The 15,803-nt window shown below is 44.1% G+C and overlaps 1 long non-coding RNA gene across 1 annotated transcript; it reads right to left on the bottom strand.

The window, feature by feature from the left end:
- Positions 1-524: 524 nt before the first annotated feature.
- On the bottom strand, positions 525-7,231 carry LOC125399691 (uncharacterized). Its single transcript, XR_015003474.2, has 2 exons — positions 7,156-7,231; positions 525-1,164 (listed from the first exon to the last, which is right to left on the bottom strand). It is a non-coding gene; the product is annotated as an uncharacterized LOC125399691 (long non-coding RNA).
- Positions 7,232-15,803: the final 8,572 nt, after the last annotated feature.

The following is a 15,803-nucleotide window of genomic DNA, read 5'->3' on the forward strand; positions in this document are numbered from 1 at the left end:
CCACAGGACTGCGTTCCCATCACCGTCAGTGTGACTACATCAGTGCACAAAGTCCTTTACCGAGTGCTCCCCAGACCCCTTCAGCACACACGTTTTCCCGAAGTCACCAGACACAGGGAGAGCTTGTCCTCGCTCTCCCCATGGGACGAGCCCATGGGATGTGACAGTGAATGTCTAATGTGGTGGGGATACAGAGTGCTCTTATTCACTGTTCCACATTGCACACACATGCAGTGAAACATCACCCCGGGGCCCATGAATATACCAATCATCATGTGTTTTCTCTATCGCTGTTGAAGCCCACCCCAAGTACTATGCTCATTAATGCTTATGGTTTTCTTGAAAAAGTGTTGGAACTTTTAAGGCATGGTCTGGAGCTTACTGTTCCTCTGGGCTGTCCAACAAGCCCTGGGGATCTGCCTGACTCTGCCTCCCCTGTACTGGGGTTACGAGGACCCACTCCTATACCCAGAATTTTTTTATGTGGGTTCTAGAATGAAACTCAGGTCCTCATACTCGCAAGCTATATCCCCACTCTCCAGATCCCCTTTAATGTAATAAAGCCCACACCCAAATACCATGGCAATACAAGCTGCCTTCGCTAAACCAGACAGAAGCCGGCCACTCGTAGGCTCTTTGATGACGGTTACTCTGCTTCTTGTACCTGGCTTCTGCATTAAATCCTGTAAGGTGAGCATTCTCTAGCGAGTGTCCACAGCTCAAGGTGAAATGATGGCATGGATGAGCTTCCAACCGTCTCCATCCCAACTTCAGAGTTGCCCCCAACATCTCTGCTTCCCATAGATCAGGTGGCCAGGGTGCTCTTCCCTCACTGGTGGCATCAGACAGAGGTAGATGTGGGAAATGGACTCTGTTCCCTTCAACATCGATGAGGAGGGATGGAGTCCTTTGAGGGGGAAATGAGGGAGGCTAGTCAGGCATAGGAAAGAAAAAGGGCAGATGGTAAGGTGGCTTGAAACTCACAACACTGAAGAGATGTTTAGGATGCCATGTGTGCGCTCCTGCCAAACTGGGGCCAGCACACCCACCAGGGTGACCTCTCAGTGCTCTCGGCTTCATCACAATGGTTATCACAGAATTATCAGCCCTGGAAAACCAGCCACTGCCAGCACTGATTTGTCACTGTGACACATCCAGGAAACCCTGTAAGAGGACAGAAAAGGAGGTAAACTCTGGTCCAGGAGTCAGAGTTATTCTTGGAGTTTCCTGCTAGCCCCTGAATAGTCCTTCCATTTAGCATTTGCCCATAAACTAACTCTCCCAGTCGGAGCAGGAACTCCCTTGAGAAGTCACACCCAACCTTGGTGCAGCCTGCATCCGCCCTTGGTGCAGCCTGCATCTGCCCTTCGTACAGCCTACCATTTTTTTCCTCAGTGCATCTCCCCCACTCTCAACTCTATTGAGCCAAACTTTTCCTTTAATAAACTCTGACATTGCTTCCACTACATCCTAAGTGTCAACAAATGTACAATGTAGGGTAGATTTCAGTGGCCACGACCACAGCCACAGCCACGCCCACAGCTGCTACACCGAATGCTTCCCCACCTATAGACCAGAGGAAGAGCATAGACAATCCCACTGTGTGTTCAAATGTTTATGTTTTAAGGAGTGCAAAGACCAATCTCAGCCATGCATTGGGAAAATGATACACACCATAACATGGGCCAGAAAGAGTTTGAACTTGACTTCATTTGGTCATACTTAAACCTAAGGACCATACACAAAAATTAACTTAAAATGAATAAAAGACCTAAAATGCATAAAACTCTGAGAGAGAATACAGGAAAGCCTCCCGACAGTGATTTCTAGGCTTTGCAACCAAAGGCACAGAAGAAAAAAGACACATATCAGACCTCATGAAAACCAAACAATTTTGTGCTTCAAAAAACTTATCACCTTATCAAAGTGGCAACCCATGGAGTCGGGGAATGTATTTTCAAATTATATATCTGGTAACAGATAATATCCACAATACACAGAGAATTCCTTAAATCCAGCAAAAGAAACCAAATACCTTGATTAAAAAATATTCAAAGGCCTTAAATAGACATTTCTTCAAAGAAAATGTAAAGATGACCGATAAAATATGCAAAACATGGTTAATTTTATTAATCAGAGAAGCGCAAAACAAAGCCCAGTGTTGGGTGGGCGAGGAAGGGATGAGCAGAGTACTCGCCGTCCAGCGTGAGCACCTGTGTCCGGAACCCAGTACACACGAAAGACAGCAGCATCTGTAATCCCAGCACGAGGGGCAGTCGGGGTGGACAAGCAGACCCATGGGGCTCTGTGGCCAGCCAGTCCAACCCAAACAGAGGGCTCCAGATTCAGTGAGAGACCATGGCTCAATGAATAAGGCAGAGGGTGAGAGAGGAAGATCCCCAGTGTGCGGCCTCTCACCTCTGCATGCTTGGGCATGGAAGTGCTCACGTGTGAACATACTGTACTGGTTTTATTGCTGTGAAGAAATGCCATGACCATGGTAGCTCTTATGAGGAAGACATTTAATTGAGGGCAGATTACAAGTTCAGAGCGTTAGTCCATTATTTTCATGGTGGGGGCCATGGATGCATGCAGGCGGCCATGATGCTGGAGAAGTAGCTAAGAGTAGTGCATCCAGATTAGCTGGCTGTAGGAAAAGAGAGACACACGGGGCCTGGCTTGGGCATCTGAAATCTCAAAGTCCACCCTTGTGGCACGCTTCCTCCAACAAGGCCACACCTCCCAGCACTGCCACTTGCTAGGAGTCTGTGGCACCATCTTCATTCTGCCCACCACCTGCCACTCCCCTGCCCCATAGGCCATGGAATAAAAAATTAAAAGACCTATGTAGAAAAGTTTTCTGAATTGATTCTGAAAAGAAAAATTTTCAATTCTTTGTCAATTAATAGGAATAGACCCAACAGAAATTGTGGTACATTTTACTAATGATTAAATTACCTCACCATGGGCAAATGAATGCTGACTAAGAGCTTGCAGTAATTTTTGGGAGAGAGATTAGCAACAAATATCCCCAAAAGCAAGAGACTTCAGTTTATATCAAAGAACTAATTGGTTTCTCCCTTGTATAGTAAAAAGGACACCAATTTCTGGAGCCCTCACATTCTATACTTATGCAAATAAATCAGGGAAAGTAGATTATGAGTCAGGAAAAATAGGTAAAGTGGCTCAAAGCCCTTATGGTCAGTTAAAAAGTCAGAGCTGTATGCAATTTTTATGGTATTATTAGATTTTCCTGTGTCTCTTAATATAGTTATGAACTCTCAATATGCAGAAAAAGTTGTACATATGAAATTGATCGACTTATTCTGAATGATTCAGAATTAATTTCACTATTTATTCAACTAAAGTAATGAGAAATAGAAATCATCGCTTGTATATAACACATATCAGGTCCTATACAGGTCTACCAGGTCCTCTAGTACTGATGAAATCGATCAGTTATTAATGGGAAATGTGCTAAAAGCCTCAGAATTTCATAAGAAACACCATATTAACAACAAAGGTTTGAAGGAACATTTTTCTATCACTTGGCAACAAGCCAAGGAAATTATAACAAAATGTCCCACTTGTTCTTTGTATAACCAACTCTATTATCTGCAGGAAGTAACCCAAAAGGTACCCAAAGAAATGATATTTAACAAATAGATGTGTTTCATTTTCCTTAGTTCGGAAAATTAACGTATGTACACTGTAGTGGCATCTCATTTGTATTTTAATAAATAAAGCCTTCCTGAAGATCTGAAAAGCAAAGCAGCCGGCCACTGGCTCTTACCTCAACTCAGTTCGAAATGGCAATCCTGCCTCCTGGAATCTCAGAATGAGACTGAGACTGAGAGCTGTCTCCTCCTGTCTAGGACTGAGATGACCAAAGGTGTCACCACTGGGATTAAAGGTGTGTGTTACCACTGCCTGGCTGTAAGGCTGACCAGTGGGGCTGTTTTACTCTCTGACCTTCAGGCAAGCTTTATTTATTGACTTATTAAAATATAAATGAAATGCCACTACAGTATGCTGTATTGTAGATACATATTCAGTATTTTAATGGGCAACTGCTTTAAATCCTGAAAAGGCTAATTCTGTAATTATACATTTACTAGAAGTTATGGTTATTATGGGGATACCTGTACTAATTAAGACTGACAATGCTCCAGCATATGTCTCTAGTAAAATGAAATCGTGTTTTGCATATTACAACATAAAGCATATTACAGGTATACCATATATAATCCGACAGGATAAGCAGTTATAGAAAGATCTAATCACACTTTAAAAGATATGCTTAATAATCAAGGATAAGAAAAACCCTCAGAAGTGCGATCACCCACTGATACAAGGGGACGGATCTAATGAGCGTTCACCAAGGCCAGCTGGACTGGGACTGAACGAACACGTGATCCAACCAGATTCTCTGAATGTGGCTGACATGGGGGCTGACTGAGAAGCCATTGATAATGGCACTGGGACTTGTTTCCTCTGCATGTACTGGCTTTTTGGGATCCTAGTCTGTTTGGATGCTCACCTTCCTAGACCTGGAGGGAGGGGGGAGGAACTTGAACTTCCCACAGGGCAGGAAACCCTGACTGCTCTTAGGGCTGGAGAGGGAGGAGGAGAGGGAGTGGGGGGAGTGGGAGGGTATTGAGAGGAGGGGCATAAGTGGAAACTTTTATAAATTAATAAAAAAAATAAAAAAATAAAGTCAGAGAAAAAAAAGAAAAACCCTCAGAGATAGATTACACAGTGGTTTATATGTGTGTGTGTGTGGTGTATATATGTATATGTATATATGTTGGGGAAAAGGTTTTGCCTTTCCACAGGAGAAGAAGAAAAGCTATGGATACCATCAAGACTGATAAACACTAGGTTCAAATAGAAGACACCCTTGATTAAGAGAGGTGATGGTTCATCAAACAGCTTGGTCATTCAGTCCAAACTAACTTGTAAGACTAACAAATGTCTTTCATTTGATCAGGCATGAAAAATAAAAATAAAAATGATAAAATTTTTGAATGATAATTTACCAAAGACACACTTGCCTTAGTGGCATGAAAGAAAAATGTTTTTTTTTTTAAAAAAAAAACATGTGTCTTAATTCCATGTTAGAATATTAGACTGTAGATTGCCACGTGGCCCACACCATCTTGGACATCAGCTTTTGAGTTTTCTTCTTAAATATTATAAGACATATTTTGTTGTTTGGTAATAAAAACACAGTTAAGAGATGTAAAAATTTTAAATTCAAACTATTTTAAATATCTCAGAGCTGGAGTGATTTGGAGCTCAGATCAAATATTTGAGCAGGGTGGTCACTGATGGTGGTAACACAAGCCTTTATTCCCCCATGCAGGGACAAAACTCAGATGTGGCTCATAATTGGTATGTTTGTACACTATAGAAACCACACACCATGTTACAGATTATTTTAAAAACCCTCCCCAGGGTTACTAGAAAGGCACCTGATTTCCAACGGGGACAGGAACAGCTTTCGTGGCTGTTGGTGAGCCATGCTTGCAGCCTTGACCAATATTGAACCACATGATACCCTAATTATTGGTATATCATATTTATTGGTGAATTGGCAACTGGGGACTCTTCATAAAACAAAAAAGGAGTCCACCAACATTTGCCTTTTGGCAAAATAAAAATCTGTATCTTCTCTAGTTCATGGTGCTTGTGCAATTGTATAGCTATCAGTAAAATGGAAAATTACTAACTGGCAGATAAATGGAAAAGATATCTGGTCATGGGAGATGGGAATGGAAATAGACAAACTTAGCAAAGACATCAAATATTATGTAGCTCATACAGGCAAGACAGACAAAACATTTGAAAATAATGAAACCCTGGACAAACTGGCAATATGTTTAGTTAAGACTAGAATATTAAATATTTATTCTGAATTTGCCAGGAAAACTCAGAATAAATCAGCAAGAATGATAGATTGCACATTATAAAAACTTGAAAGTTTACCTCTGATGCTAAAAAATAAGAGATAATGGAGAACCAAATTAAACCAGGACAACTCTGTGAATAGCTATTATAAAGAATCCATAGCCAGGCAGTGGTTCACACCTTTAATCCCAGCACTTGGGAGACACATGCCTTTAATTCAAACACTTGTGAAGCAGAAACAGGCACATATGAATTACAGTGATTTAAAAGCTGCTTGCAAAAGACAGACTAAAATTCAAAGAAAATGCTCTTTGTTATCTAAAAATAAATATAGTTTAACCTTGAATTTATATATAAAGAGAAAGGTATATTCATCCCCACATACTAAGGTATATTTATCCACACATACAAAGTTATATTTAGTTTCAAATTTTCAAAAGAATTTTTTAAAATTGAAAGATAATACTTTTCTATTGCCAAAAACCATTTTTATCTACCAAAGATATAACCTCCCTCCCCACCACGTTGGGACAAGGTTTTGCTTTTATCTTTCTAGAAGAACAAGAGTGTCCAGCTGAGGAATCTGGAGACCACTGGACAGGTGAAATGTCTGAAGAAAAAGGACAAATCATCAGGAGAAGATCACACACACACACACACACACACACACACACACACACACACAACCCTTTGAGTTCTCCAAGAAGATGATAAGACCCTGTAATGATAAACCCATGATCAGGCCCTTTAATGATAAGCCCATCTGGATTGTGGTTCCAAGAAGATGACCAGGCTTTGTAATGATAAACCCATCATCTGGATTGTGGGAACACCACTAAGCTGACAATCACCACCCAAAGGTCAGCTTTGGACTAAAAACTGCTCAGGTCATTCAAATTGCTGAATTCATAGGAGACTGACATGCACATTTTACAGAACTTTAAACTCAGAAACTCTTAATCCTAAGACTGCTAAATATAACTGAGTTGGACATTGTGGAAAACTTGGTAGAAATAACTTCACTGCTGTAAAGAGTTTACTGTAACATGAGCGGCCAGGCCTGTTTGTTGGGGGTTTCTGTACCTCCCAGTTCCCCCAGCTGTTTAGTCCCAGAGAAAAATCACACAAGAGATTTCTGTAAGTTATAAAAGCTGATTGGCCCGTTAGGTCAGGCTTTTTACTAGCTAACTCTTACATCTTGATTAACCCATTTTTCTGATCTATTTTAGCCATGTGGCTCAGTACCTTTTTCAGTGGGGCAGCTCACATCCTGCTGCTTCGGTGATCTGGGCAAGAGTGGGAGGAATCAACTTCCTCCTCCTCAGAATACTCCTGCTCTCCTTGCATCATTTCCACTTCCTGTCTGGTTTTCCCACCTACACCTCCTGCCTGGCCAATCAGCATTTATTTAGAACATGATTGACAGAATACAGACAATTCTCCCGCACCAGTTTACTGTGCTACGCTCAAAACCTTTCCTTTCTATTTAGACAAGGGGAAGTGTTGCAATATCTGATCACACTGTGAACCTGGGATTGTGTTATTTACTGGAAAGACCTGCTTCTAGCTGTGGTGTGGCTCAGCTCTAGCACACACCTTAAATCCAAGAGCTCTCCACTTGAATATTATAAACAGGATTAAATAAAATCAACCATAGGTCAGAGCAAGCAATCAGTTGTCAGGGAAAAAACAGATTGTAGATGATGTCAGGAGGACAGAGAGCGAGAACACACCCAGGAACTAGATGGAAGGGACATCCCGTGGGAGGAGTTTTTGTTTGGGGAGAGGGCAGAGGAGGAAGCAGCAGGGTGATTTCTCCGCCTCTCTGAGCTAGCAGGTTTGCACCCCAGCATCTGCCTCTCTGAGCTAGCAGGTTTGCACCCCAGCATCTGCCTCTCTGAGCTAGCAGGTTTGCACCCCAGTATCTACCTCTCTGAGTCTTTATTGATAAAATAGAATGATAGAGACTTAGTTTTTTTTAAAAGGCACAGAAGTAGTCAGTTGATAGCCAAGAATAGCCATCATACTGATCTAAACAGTCATTCATTGAGACTTTTCTCCCAGGTAATTCTAGATTATGTCATGTTGACAATTAAAAGTAACTACCACACATATATGCACACAAGACACATGGTCAACATAACAGTCAGAGAACTGCAGGTAAAAGCACACTCAAGTCTCCCCTCCCCTCCAGTAAGATCGCCATTATCAAAAGGATGGGCAATTCATCCAGCAACAGCTGAATGAATTGATACAAGCACGTCATTCAGCCTTGGAACTGAGGGGCCTTCTGACTCCCCGCAAAAACATGAATGAACCCCAGGGACACTGGGGAAATGAGCCCAGCAGTGAACAAGACACACTGAACGATTAACTGTGGTATTTAGGAGACTCGGAATCATAGAGACGTTGGGTAGAAGGGGCTAAGGGAGGCCAGCAGAGTGGAGAGTTACTGTGTGAGTAAAGCTCACAAGATGAGGCCAGCAGAGCTGTTCAAGCACAATGTCATGAACGTATTTATCCCACGGAACTGCATCTGTTGCAACAATCCAGAAGAACTTTTTGTCATGTGCATTGCTTTAATTATTTTTTTATTAAGTAGAACAAATAAATAAGGTTTTATGCTGAAAACTAAAAAAAAATATAGCTAAGAGAAGGCAACTAAAATAAATGGGGGGCACTATGCTGGAAGGGTAGAGCATATGACAAAAATCACATTGTCATTTGACATCTGCTCAGAGAGACCCTGGAGGGAGAAGTCACTTAAATGTGGAGTGGACATAGGAGGGTGGGGAAATGACCACAAAGCCAGTGCTTTGATACTTTTAGAGGCTGGGAAGGGATAAGGTGGGTAGATGCGGTTTAAAAGTTAGCAGCTCTAATTCTGCACTGAAGGAACACAGGTGTCCTTGGAAATGCCCTCAGCAGACAGATGGAGAGTTCCTGCTCCCTCCCAAGAGGGTCTTGGACTCTTCAAACAGAGTAGGGTCATCACTGTGGTCCATGAGTGGTGGTGGTGCAGGCTAGAGGCAGCTGTGCAGGACATGGCAGTGGGGAAAATGAGGTGTTAGCTAGTGCAGAAGGGTGTGGGGGAAGGAAGAACAGGAGTGGAGAAGCTGGCCCAAGGGCACGGCCTGGGGAGGGTCCCTCACATTTCAAAGCCATCCTGGATTGCATTGTAAGTTCTAAGTTGGCCAGGGCTACATAGAAAGACACTGTTTCAAACAAACAAACAAACAAAAAACAACTCATGGGTCAACAAGATGGCTCAGTACTTACTACACAAGTCTGAAGAACCCCACTGTGGAGGATGAGGGCCAGCTTCACAGAGCTGCACTCTAACCTCCATATGCCCCCTGTCATTTACACTAATAATAATAATAACAATAATAAACAATTTTTAAACCCAGTCTTAGCTGGGTAGTGGGGCATATGCCTTTAATCCAAACACTCAGGAGATAGAAGCAGACATCTCTGTGAGTTTGAGGCCAGTCTGGTCTACAGAGTGAGTTCCAGGACAACCAAGGCTAAACAGAGAAACTCTGTCTCATAAAAACAAAAGTCCAGACTTAAGACTAGTTTCTATTCTGTTCTGGGCCTCAGACATGCTTTATGTATGTAAGGAGACTAAGCACTTCCAGCAGCGGGATTGTGGTGCACCCAAGCCTCCACAAACATGGATGCACAGAACACACACACGCACACACACACACACGCACACACACACACACACTTCACTAAACAAGCAGTGACTGTTCCTTTAGGAAAACTTGGCCACCTGAATCAAGTGTCTCCAGACTGGGTTGCACAGGCTGATGGCAGTCCAGGAGGAAACTGATGCTGAGAAGGGTCAGCAAAAACACTGTAAAGGCCAGGGAGTCCAGACTGAACTCTGGGGGGCCGTCCATCTGCAGTATGAGGGTTTAGCTCTGAGAGAAGGCTTAACTGTGAACAGTTCACCTCTGGTTAAACAGCAGCAGACTGGACTTGGCCCAAGTACCAAAATCTGTTGACTGGTGCTTTTTGCCAGCAATTTATTGAAACCCAGTGATGGATCAAGTCACTGTGTAGCCCAAATTGACCACAGAACACAGGCCTCCTGCCTCTGTCTCCCAAATGCCACCATCACACATGCAACTAGGCTAGTGATTTTTCTGGTTCCTTTATAAAGTGTGAAGAAGATGAGAGGCATGACCGGAAAATAAAAATGGCATTGGCTTCGTGTGTGTGTGTGTGTGTGTGTGTGTGTGTGTGTGTGTGTGAGTGATATGTGCACTTGTATATGAGTGTGTGCATGTGGGGGCCAGAGGAGGACTTCATGCATCTGCTTCTACTGTTCTGCACTTTGTATTTTGAGATATCAGCGGATGAACCTGAAGCTAGGCTGTTCTGGCTTGCCTGGCCAGACAGCAAGCTCCCAGAGTCTGCCTGCTCTCCTCTTCCATACTGGGGTCACAGGCACACTCAGCCATCCCTGGGTTCTACCTGGGAGCTGGGAATTCAAACTCAGGTCCTCTTGCTCACGTACCCAGTGCTCTTAACCCCTGGGTCACCTCCCTAGCTCCCCAGTATTGACTTTCCATGTGTTAACTGTCACCTGGTCAGGGGCTCATTAGTCATAATCCTCAGATTAACTGCAAGGAATGCAGTTTCAAGCTCATTCTTCACACAGGCAAAGAAGCTCGGGAAAGTTAAGGACCATGCTGAAGATCACTCAACCAGGATGCCTGATGTGATCTTCTGCTCTCTTTAGCACAAGTAAAAATTTAATAGAAGCTCAAACTCAGAACCCAGATGACACCCTTAGATGCACCTGGGAATCTGGGGAAATTGATATGGCTGCCTTGAATTCCCAGAGATCCGTGGGGTGGGGTTCAAATCAACTTCACCTAGGTCTTAGGACTCTGGAGATCTCAAATGATTTTATGGTCTGGCAGTGTTGTGCTCTGAACGGGCGGTATCACTGAAGGTGTATGTCTGAACATATGGCCCCATCCTGTGGTGCTGTTTCAGATGCTGTAGACCCTTTGGTACAACCAACCTAGAAGCAGAACTGAGTCACCTATCTCTCTTTGTCCTGATGGGCTAAGACGTGAGGAGTCACTGCATCCTGCTCTGGTGCCATCTTCCTGGCTGCAATGAAGTCCAAGGCAACCTCTCTTCCCTAAAATGCTTTACCAGGCATTGAGAAAAATAACAAAAAACACAGCAACATGCTTTGGAAAACTCAAAATGGAGAATGCACCAGTTAAAACCAGAGATTGAGACTCCAGTAGCTGCTGGCTACATTTCCCCATTCTTTGCAACATGCCTCTAACTCCACTCCCAAATACAAATTGTAGATTAGATACAAAGAGGAGGGTGCAGACAGACTTTGGTTATGCTCCTAGGGAGATGATGGTATATGGGTAGTTATCCCAACACAGAATGTCTCTGTCCATTCAACACAAGAACAGAGAGAGATGGAGATTGGGCTGATTCTCGCTCAATTCTTTCCTAAGTCCTCCATTACTTCCCAGGTCACAAAAAGTCTTCCAATGGCCTCAACACTGGGTACAAACTATCCAAGAAGAGACAGGCCAAGTACAATGCTCACAATCACACATGGTTTTTACATTTTGGTGTGTATGGAAGTTTCAACATAATTGGCCCCCACAATCTCAGAGGGACTGGCACTAATAAGGAGGTGTAGCTTTGTTTGAGTGGGTATGGCTTTGTTGGAGGAAGTGTGTCACTATGGGGGGTGGGTTTTGAGGTCTCCTATGTTCAGGATACTGCCCAGTGCCTCAGTTGACTTCCTGTTGCTTGCAAGATATAAGACTCTCAGCTCCTTCTCCAGCACCATGTCTGCCTGCAAGCTGCCGTGCTTCCTGTCATGGTGATTGAGAGAGTCTGGCAGATGTCCTGACAGGCCCCTAATAACTCAGTTAAGAACTAGGCCTCAGCTCCTGCCTCTTGAACTAAACAAGACAGCTTCTGAGGAAGACACAAAGGGCAACCAGTGCCCCTGCAGCAAGGATATGAAGAACTTCAAGTACCAGGACAGTGCCAAGTGCCCTCCATACCAGGTACCTCAAGTCAATAATCAAATAAGGACAAAGTGGGGGACTTGTCCAGACTTGTCAAAAAATGGACAAGCTATAGCCTTAGCCTACCACTAACAGCCCTAACCAATTATAAATGTACTAATATAACTTACTTGTGTGAGCCAATCATAGAGAGAATGATCCTCTGGCTCTGTATGATGAGCCTGCGAGCTTTGCTTGGGGGTCGGTGCCATCTTGGCCTTTGTGCTGGATGTGTGATCCCAGCATGCTGCTACTTCTATTTCTGAGATTATAAACGCTCTGGTTGATTTCATACATGGGTGGTGGTCTTTTGTGGAACTTCTCCAGGACCCTAACATACGATGCAATGGCTGGAAAATCTTCCGAACACACCTGACATGTGAGCGCTTTTCTGTAAACTGGCTGATGAGTGCTCTTTGCATATCTCCATTTGTTCTTTGTATTCCGTGTTCTCTGCTGTTTACTGGGAAGCTCAAGATAAACTAAGTGGCCCGAGTGAACCGAGTGGATGCACTTTTGGCACTCATGCCATGTGGGTTGAGAGACGTCTCTGACCCACCTGTATCTGTAGGAGATCTAGGGCACTGGGTCCCCAGTTGAACTGCATCAAAGCATCAAGTCGCTCCTGCAAAATGGGATTTGCATACAGCAAGATAGGCCACTGTCCCAGTCTGGTTACTGTTTAAGGCATGTGCCAGCTTGTTCATCTGTGTGTGTCATTGTTGTCTGCTTTTGTCCACTAACTTCTTTCCTTATCCAAAAGGAGATGGGGCAAACAATATCAACTCTTAAGCTCCTTAGTATCCAGTTGAACAACTTCAAGGACTTCTGGACCCAAGCTGGCCACTTAGAGTTTGTGGTCTGGAAGAGCACAAATTCTCCATTTTGTGCAGGAATGAGCGGCTCACACTCAATGTGGGATGGCCGGAGGAGGGGACTTTCGGTCTCCCAACCATCTATTGAGCCAAGAACATAGTATATGGATCACTAGGGCTCCCTGATCAGGGTCCCTACATTACCACCTGGCAGTTCCTTATAGAGAAGCCCCCTAAAGTATTGAAACCCTTTCTTCATCCTCCAAAGATGGTTATGGCAGTAGCTGCCGAGAAGAGGGAAGGCGGAAGGGAAGGGGCAAGCCTTCTGCCACACTGTACCCTGTTCTCCTTTCTCCAAGTGATCTGAAGGAGGAATTTTACTTGGCCCCAGCTCCCTACCCCCAAGCAGCTGGTCCATTGGCCTTTTGCTACTAGCGACCCACGTTATTGAAAGATGCAGAACCCTAAATTTTCTGAGAAGCCGGCAAGACTCGTTGACTTGTTAGATTCTGTGCTTTTACTCACCAGTCGACATAAATGACTATAACCAGTTATTACTTCAGGTCCTCTTTAGTACTGAGAAGAAGGAACAGATTCTGGTAAAGACCCATAAATTGGTTCTGGACCCAGAGGGAAGACCAGCTGTCAGTGCTGACCTCATAAATCCTGGTTTTCCCCTGACGTGACCCAGCTAGGACTTCAACATGGCGGAAGGTAGGGAGAGATTAAAAGTCTACTGCCAGGCTCTAATGGGAGGTTCTCAGGCTGCTGTGAGGCAACCCACAAATTTGTCTGAAGTAAATCGGGTGTGCCAGGGACCCGAGGAAGTGCCAGGAGCCTTTCTGGAGAAGTTGATAGAGGCCTATAAGACCCGTATGCCCTTGGATCCAGGAGCGCCAGAGATCTGCACTGAGCCCGACTTTTCTCAACCAGCTCTGGACATCTGCTATAAGTTACATGAACTAGAAGGTTTTGAAGGTAAGAAATTGGCTGCACTTGTTGTATTTGTGGGAAAAGTGTTTACTAATAGAGACCCCAGAAGAAAGACAGACCAGGGATCTGACAAAAGCTTTAGATAAGTGGACATAAGGACTCACCAGTCTGGGCTGCATTGGGAGATCCTGAAGTTAAGAGACAGGTGCTACACATGCTCACCATGTCACTCATAGATAAATATAAGTTGTTGGCAAGGCCCCCAAATCAATAAAACACTGGGGACTTCCTACAGAAATGGGTCAACAAAGGCATGGACAGAGACTGGCATTTCTGGGCTGGCAGCACACAGGCCACCCATACCAGTACAGCTGAAAGCCCATGTAATGCCATCGCACATCAGACAAAGCCCAATGCCAGAGATGCCAAACTGGGAATTACCCCACCCCATATCAAGTGCTCAGGGACATGGTATCCAAATCCCTTGCCAATTGTCTTGGAACATGCCCCTAATGCCTGCTAAAAAGCCTAACTCGAATGACTTCTGACCATTAAAGACCTCAGAGAGGTTAACAAGAGGGCTGAAGACCTTTACCCCATGGTGTCTAACCCTTACACACTTCTTAGTACCTTGCCCCCAGAAAGGGCTGTCTATAGTGTGTTAGACCTCTAGGACGCTGTCTTTAGTCAGTCAGCTCTTACTCGCCTTTGAATGGGCAGACCCAGAAGATGAATTCTATGGACAGCTGACTTGGACTCAACTACCCTAGAGGTTCAAAAACTCTCCCACCATCTTTGCAGAATCCCTTCATAAGGACTTGGGTGATGCCTACAGACATACCCTAACATCAGCCTGCTACAGTATGTGGACAATCTCCTAATAGCAATTGAAAAGACCTGCAAAACTGCCAATGAGCTGCTGCCCAAACATCTGGAGACCTGGAATATTGTGTGTCAACTCTGCCGGACTGAGGTAATTTCTCTGTGACACATAGTCCAGGGGGTGAGAGATGGCTACCAATAGCAAGAAAAGAAACCATCCCAAGGGTCTCCAGACCTAGCAACCATCAGAGCTGAGAGAATTCCTGGGGTCTGATGGATTCTGTAGACTTCAGATCCTGGGGTTTGATGAATTGGCACAGCCTCTATATGAGGTCACAAAGGGAGGGAAATCTCCCCTTGACTGGACTCCACAGATGAAAAAGCCTTTGATGAAATCAGGGCAGTTCTACTAAATGTACCCACTTTAGTATTACCAGAAGTCACTAAACCCTTCCATTTATTTGTGGAGAAGAAAAAGGGAGCTGTCAAGGGGGTACTGATGTAAGACCTTGGTCCATGGGAAAAGACTGGTGACCTACTTATCAAAAAGACTGGACCCAGTGGCCACTGGATGGCCCCCTTGCCTCCATATAATGGAGCAACAGACACTGAAGACTAAAACTGATCTTGGAATTAACCCAAAAATGACACCCCCATGCTATTGATGAGATTCTTAAACACCCTCCCAATAAATGGCAAATGTTTGGCTGACCCATTTTCAAACTCTGCTCTTAAAGCCACCCAGAATGTAGTTTACCAACAGCAGTGCCTTGAACCCTGCCACCCTGCTTCTAGATCTGAACCTGGACCAACCTCTCCATGCTGGGTGGACACCCTAGTCATCTCCATGGGATCAGACCAGATCTCAAGGACATCCCTCTGATGAAGGATGAAATAACGTGGCATATTGACGGCAGTAGTTTCATCCAAGATGGTACCAGGTACGCAGTGGCAGCAGTCACTATCCATGATGAGGTCACATGGGCAGAGGCCCTGCCTCCTGGGACATCAGCTCAGAGGCCTGAACAGATAGATAGCTCTCGACAGACGTTTCTGTCCTGCCCAATCCTGTAGCTGTTCAGTCCCAAAGAAACACACAGAGGTTTATATTAAATATAAACTGTTTAGCCAATGACTCAGGATTATATTCAATGACTACCTCTTACACCTTAAATAAACACATTTCTATTTATGTATCGTCATGAAGCTGTGGCTTAACAGTAATGTTTGGCATCTTTCTCCTTTGACAGCTATA

This window comes from Myodes glareolus, chromosome 9 (genome assembly GCF_982192425.1).
Source record: "Myodes glareolus chromosome 9, mMyoGla1.1, whole genome shotgun sequence".
NCBI lineage: Eukaryota > Metazoa > Chordata > Mammalia > Rodentia > Cricetidae > Myodes > Myodes glareolus.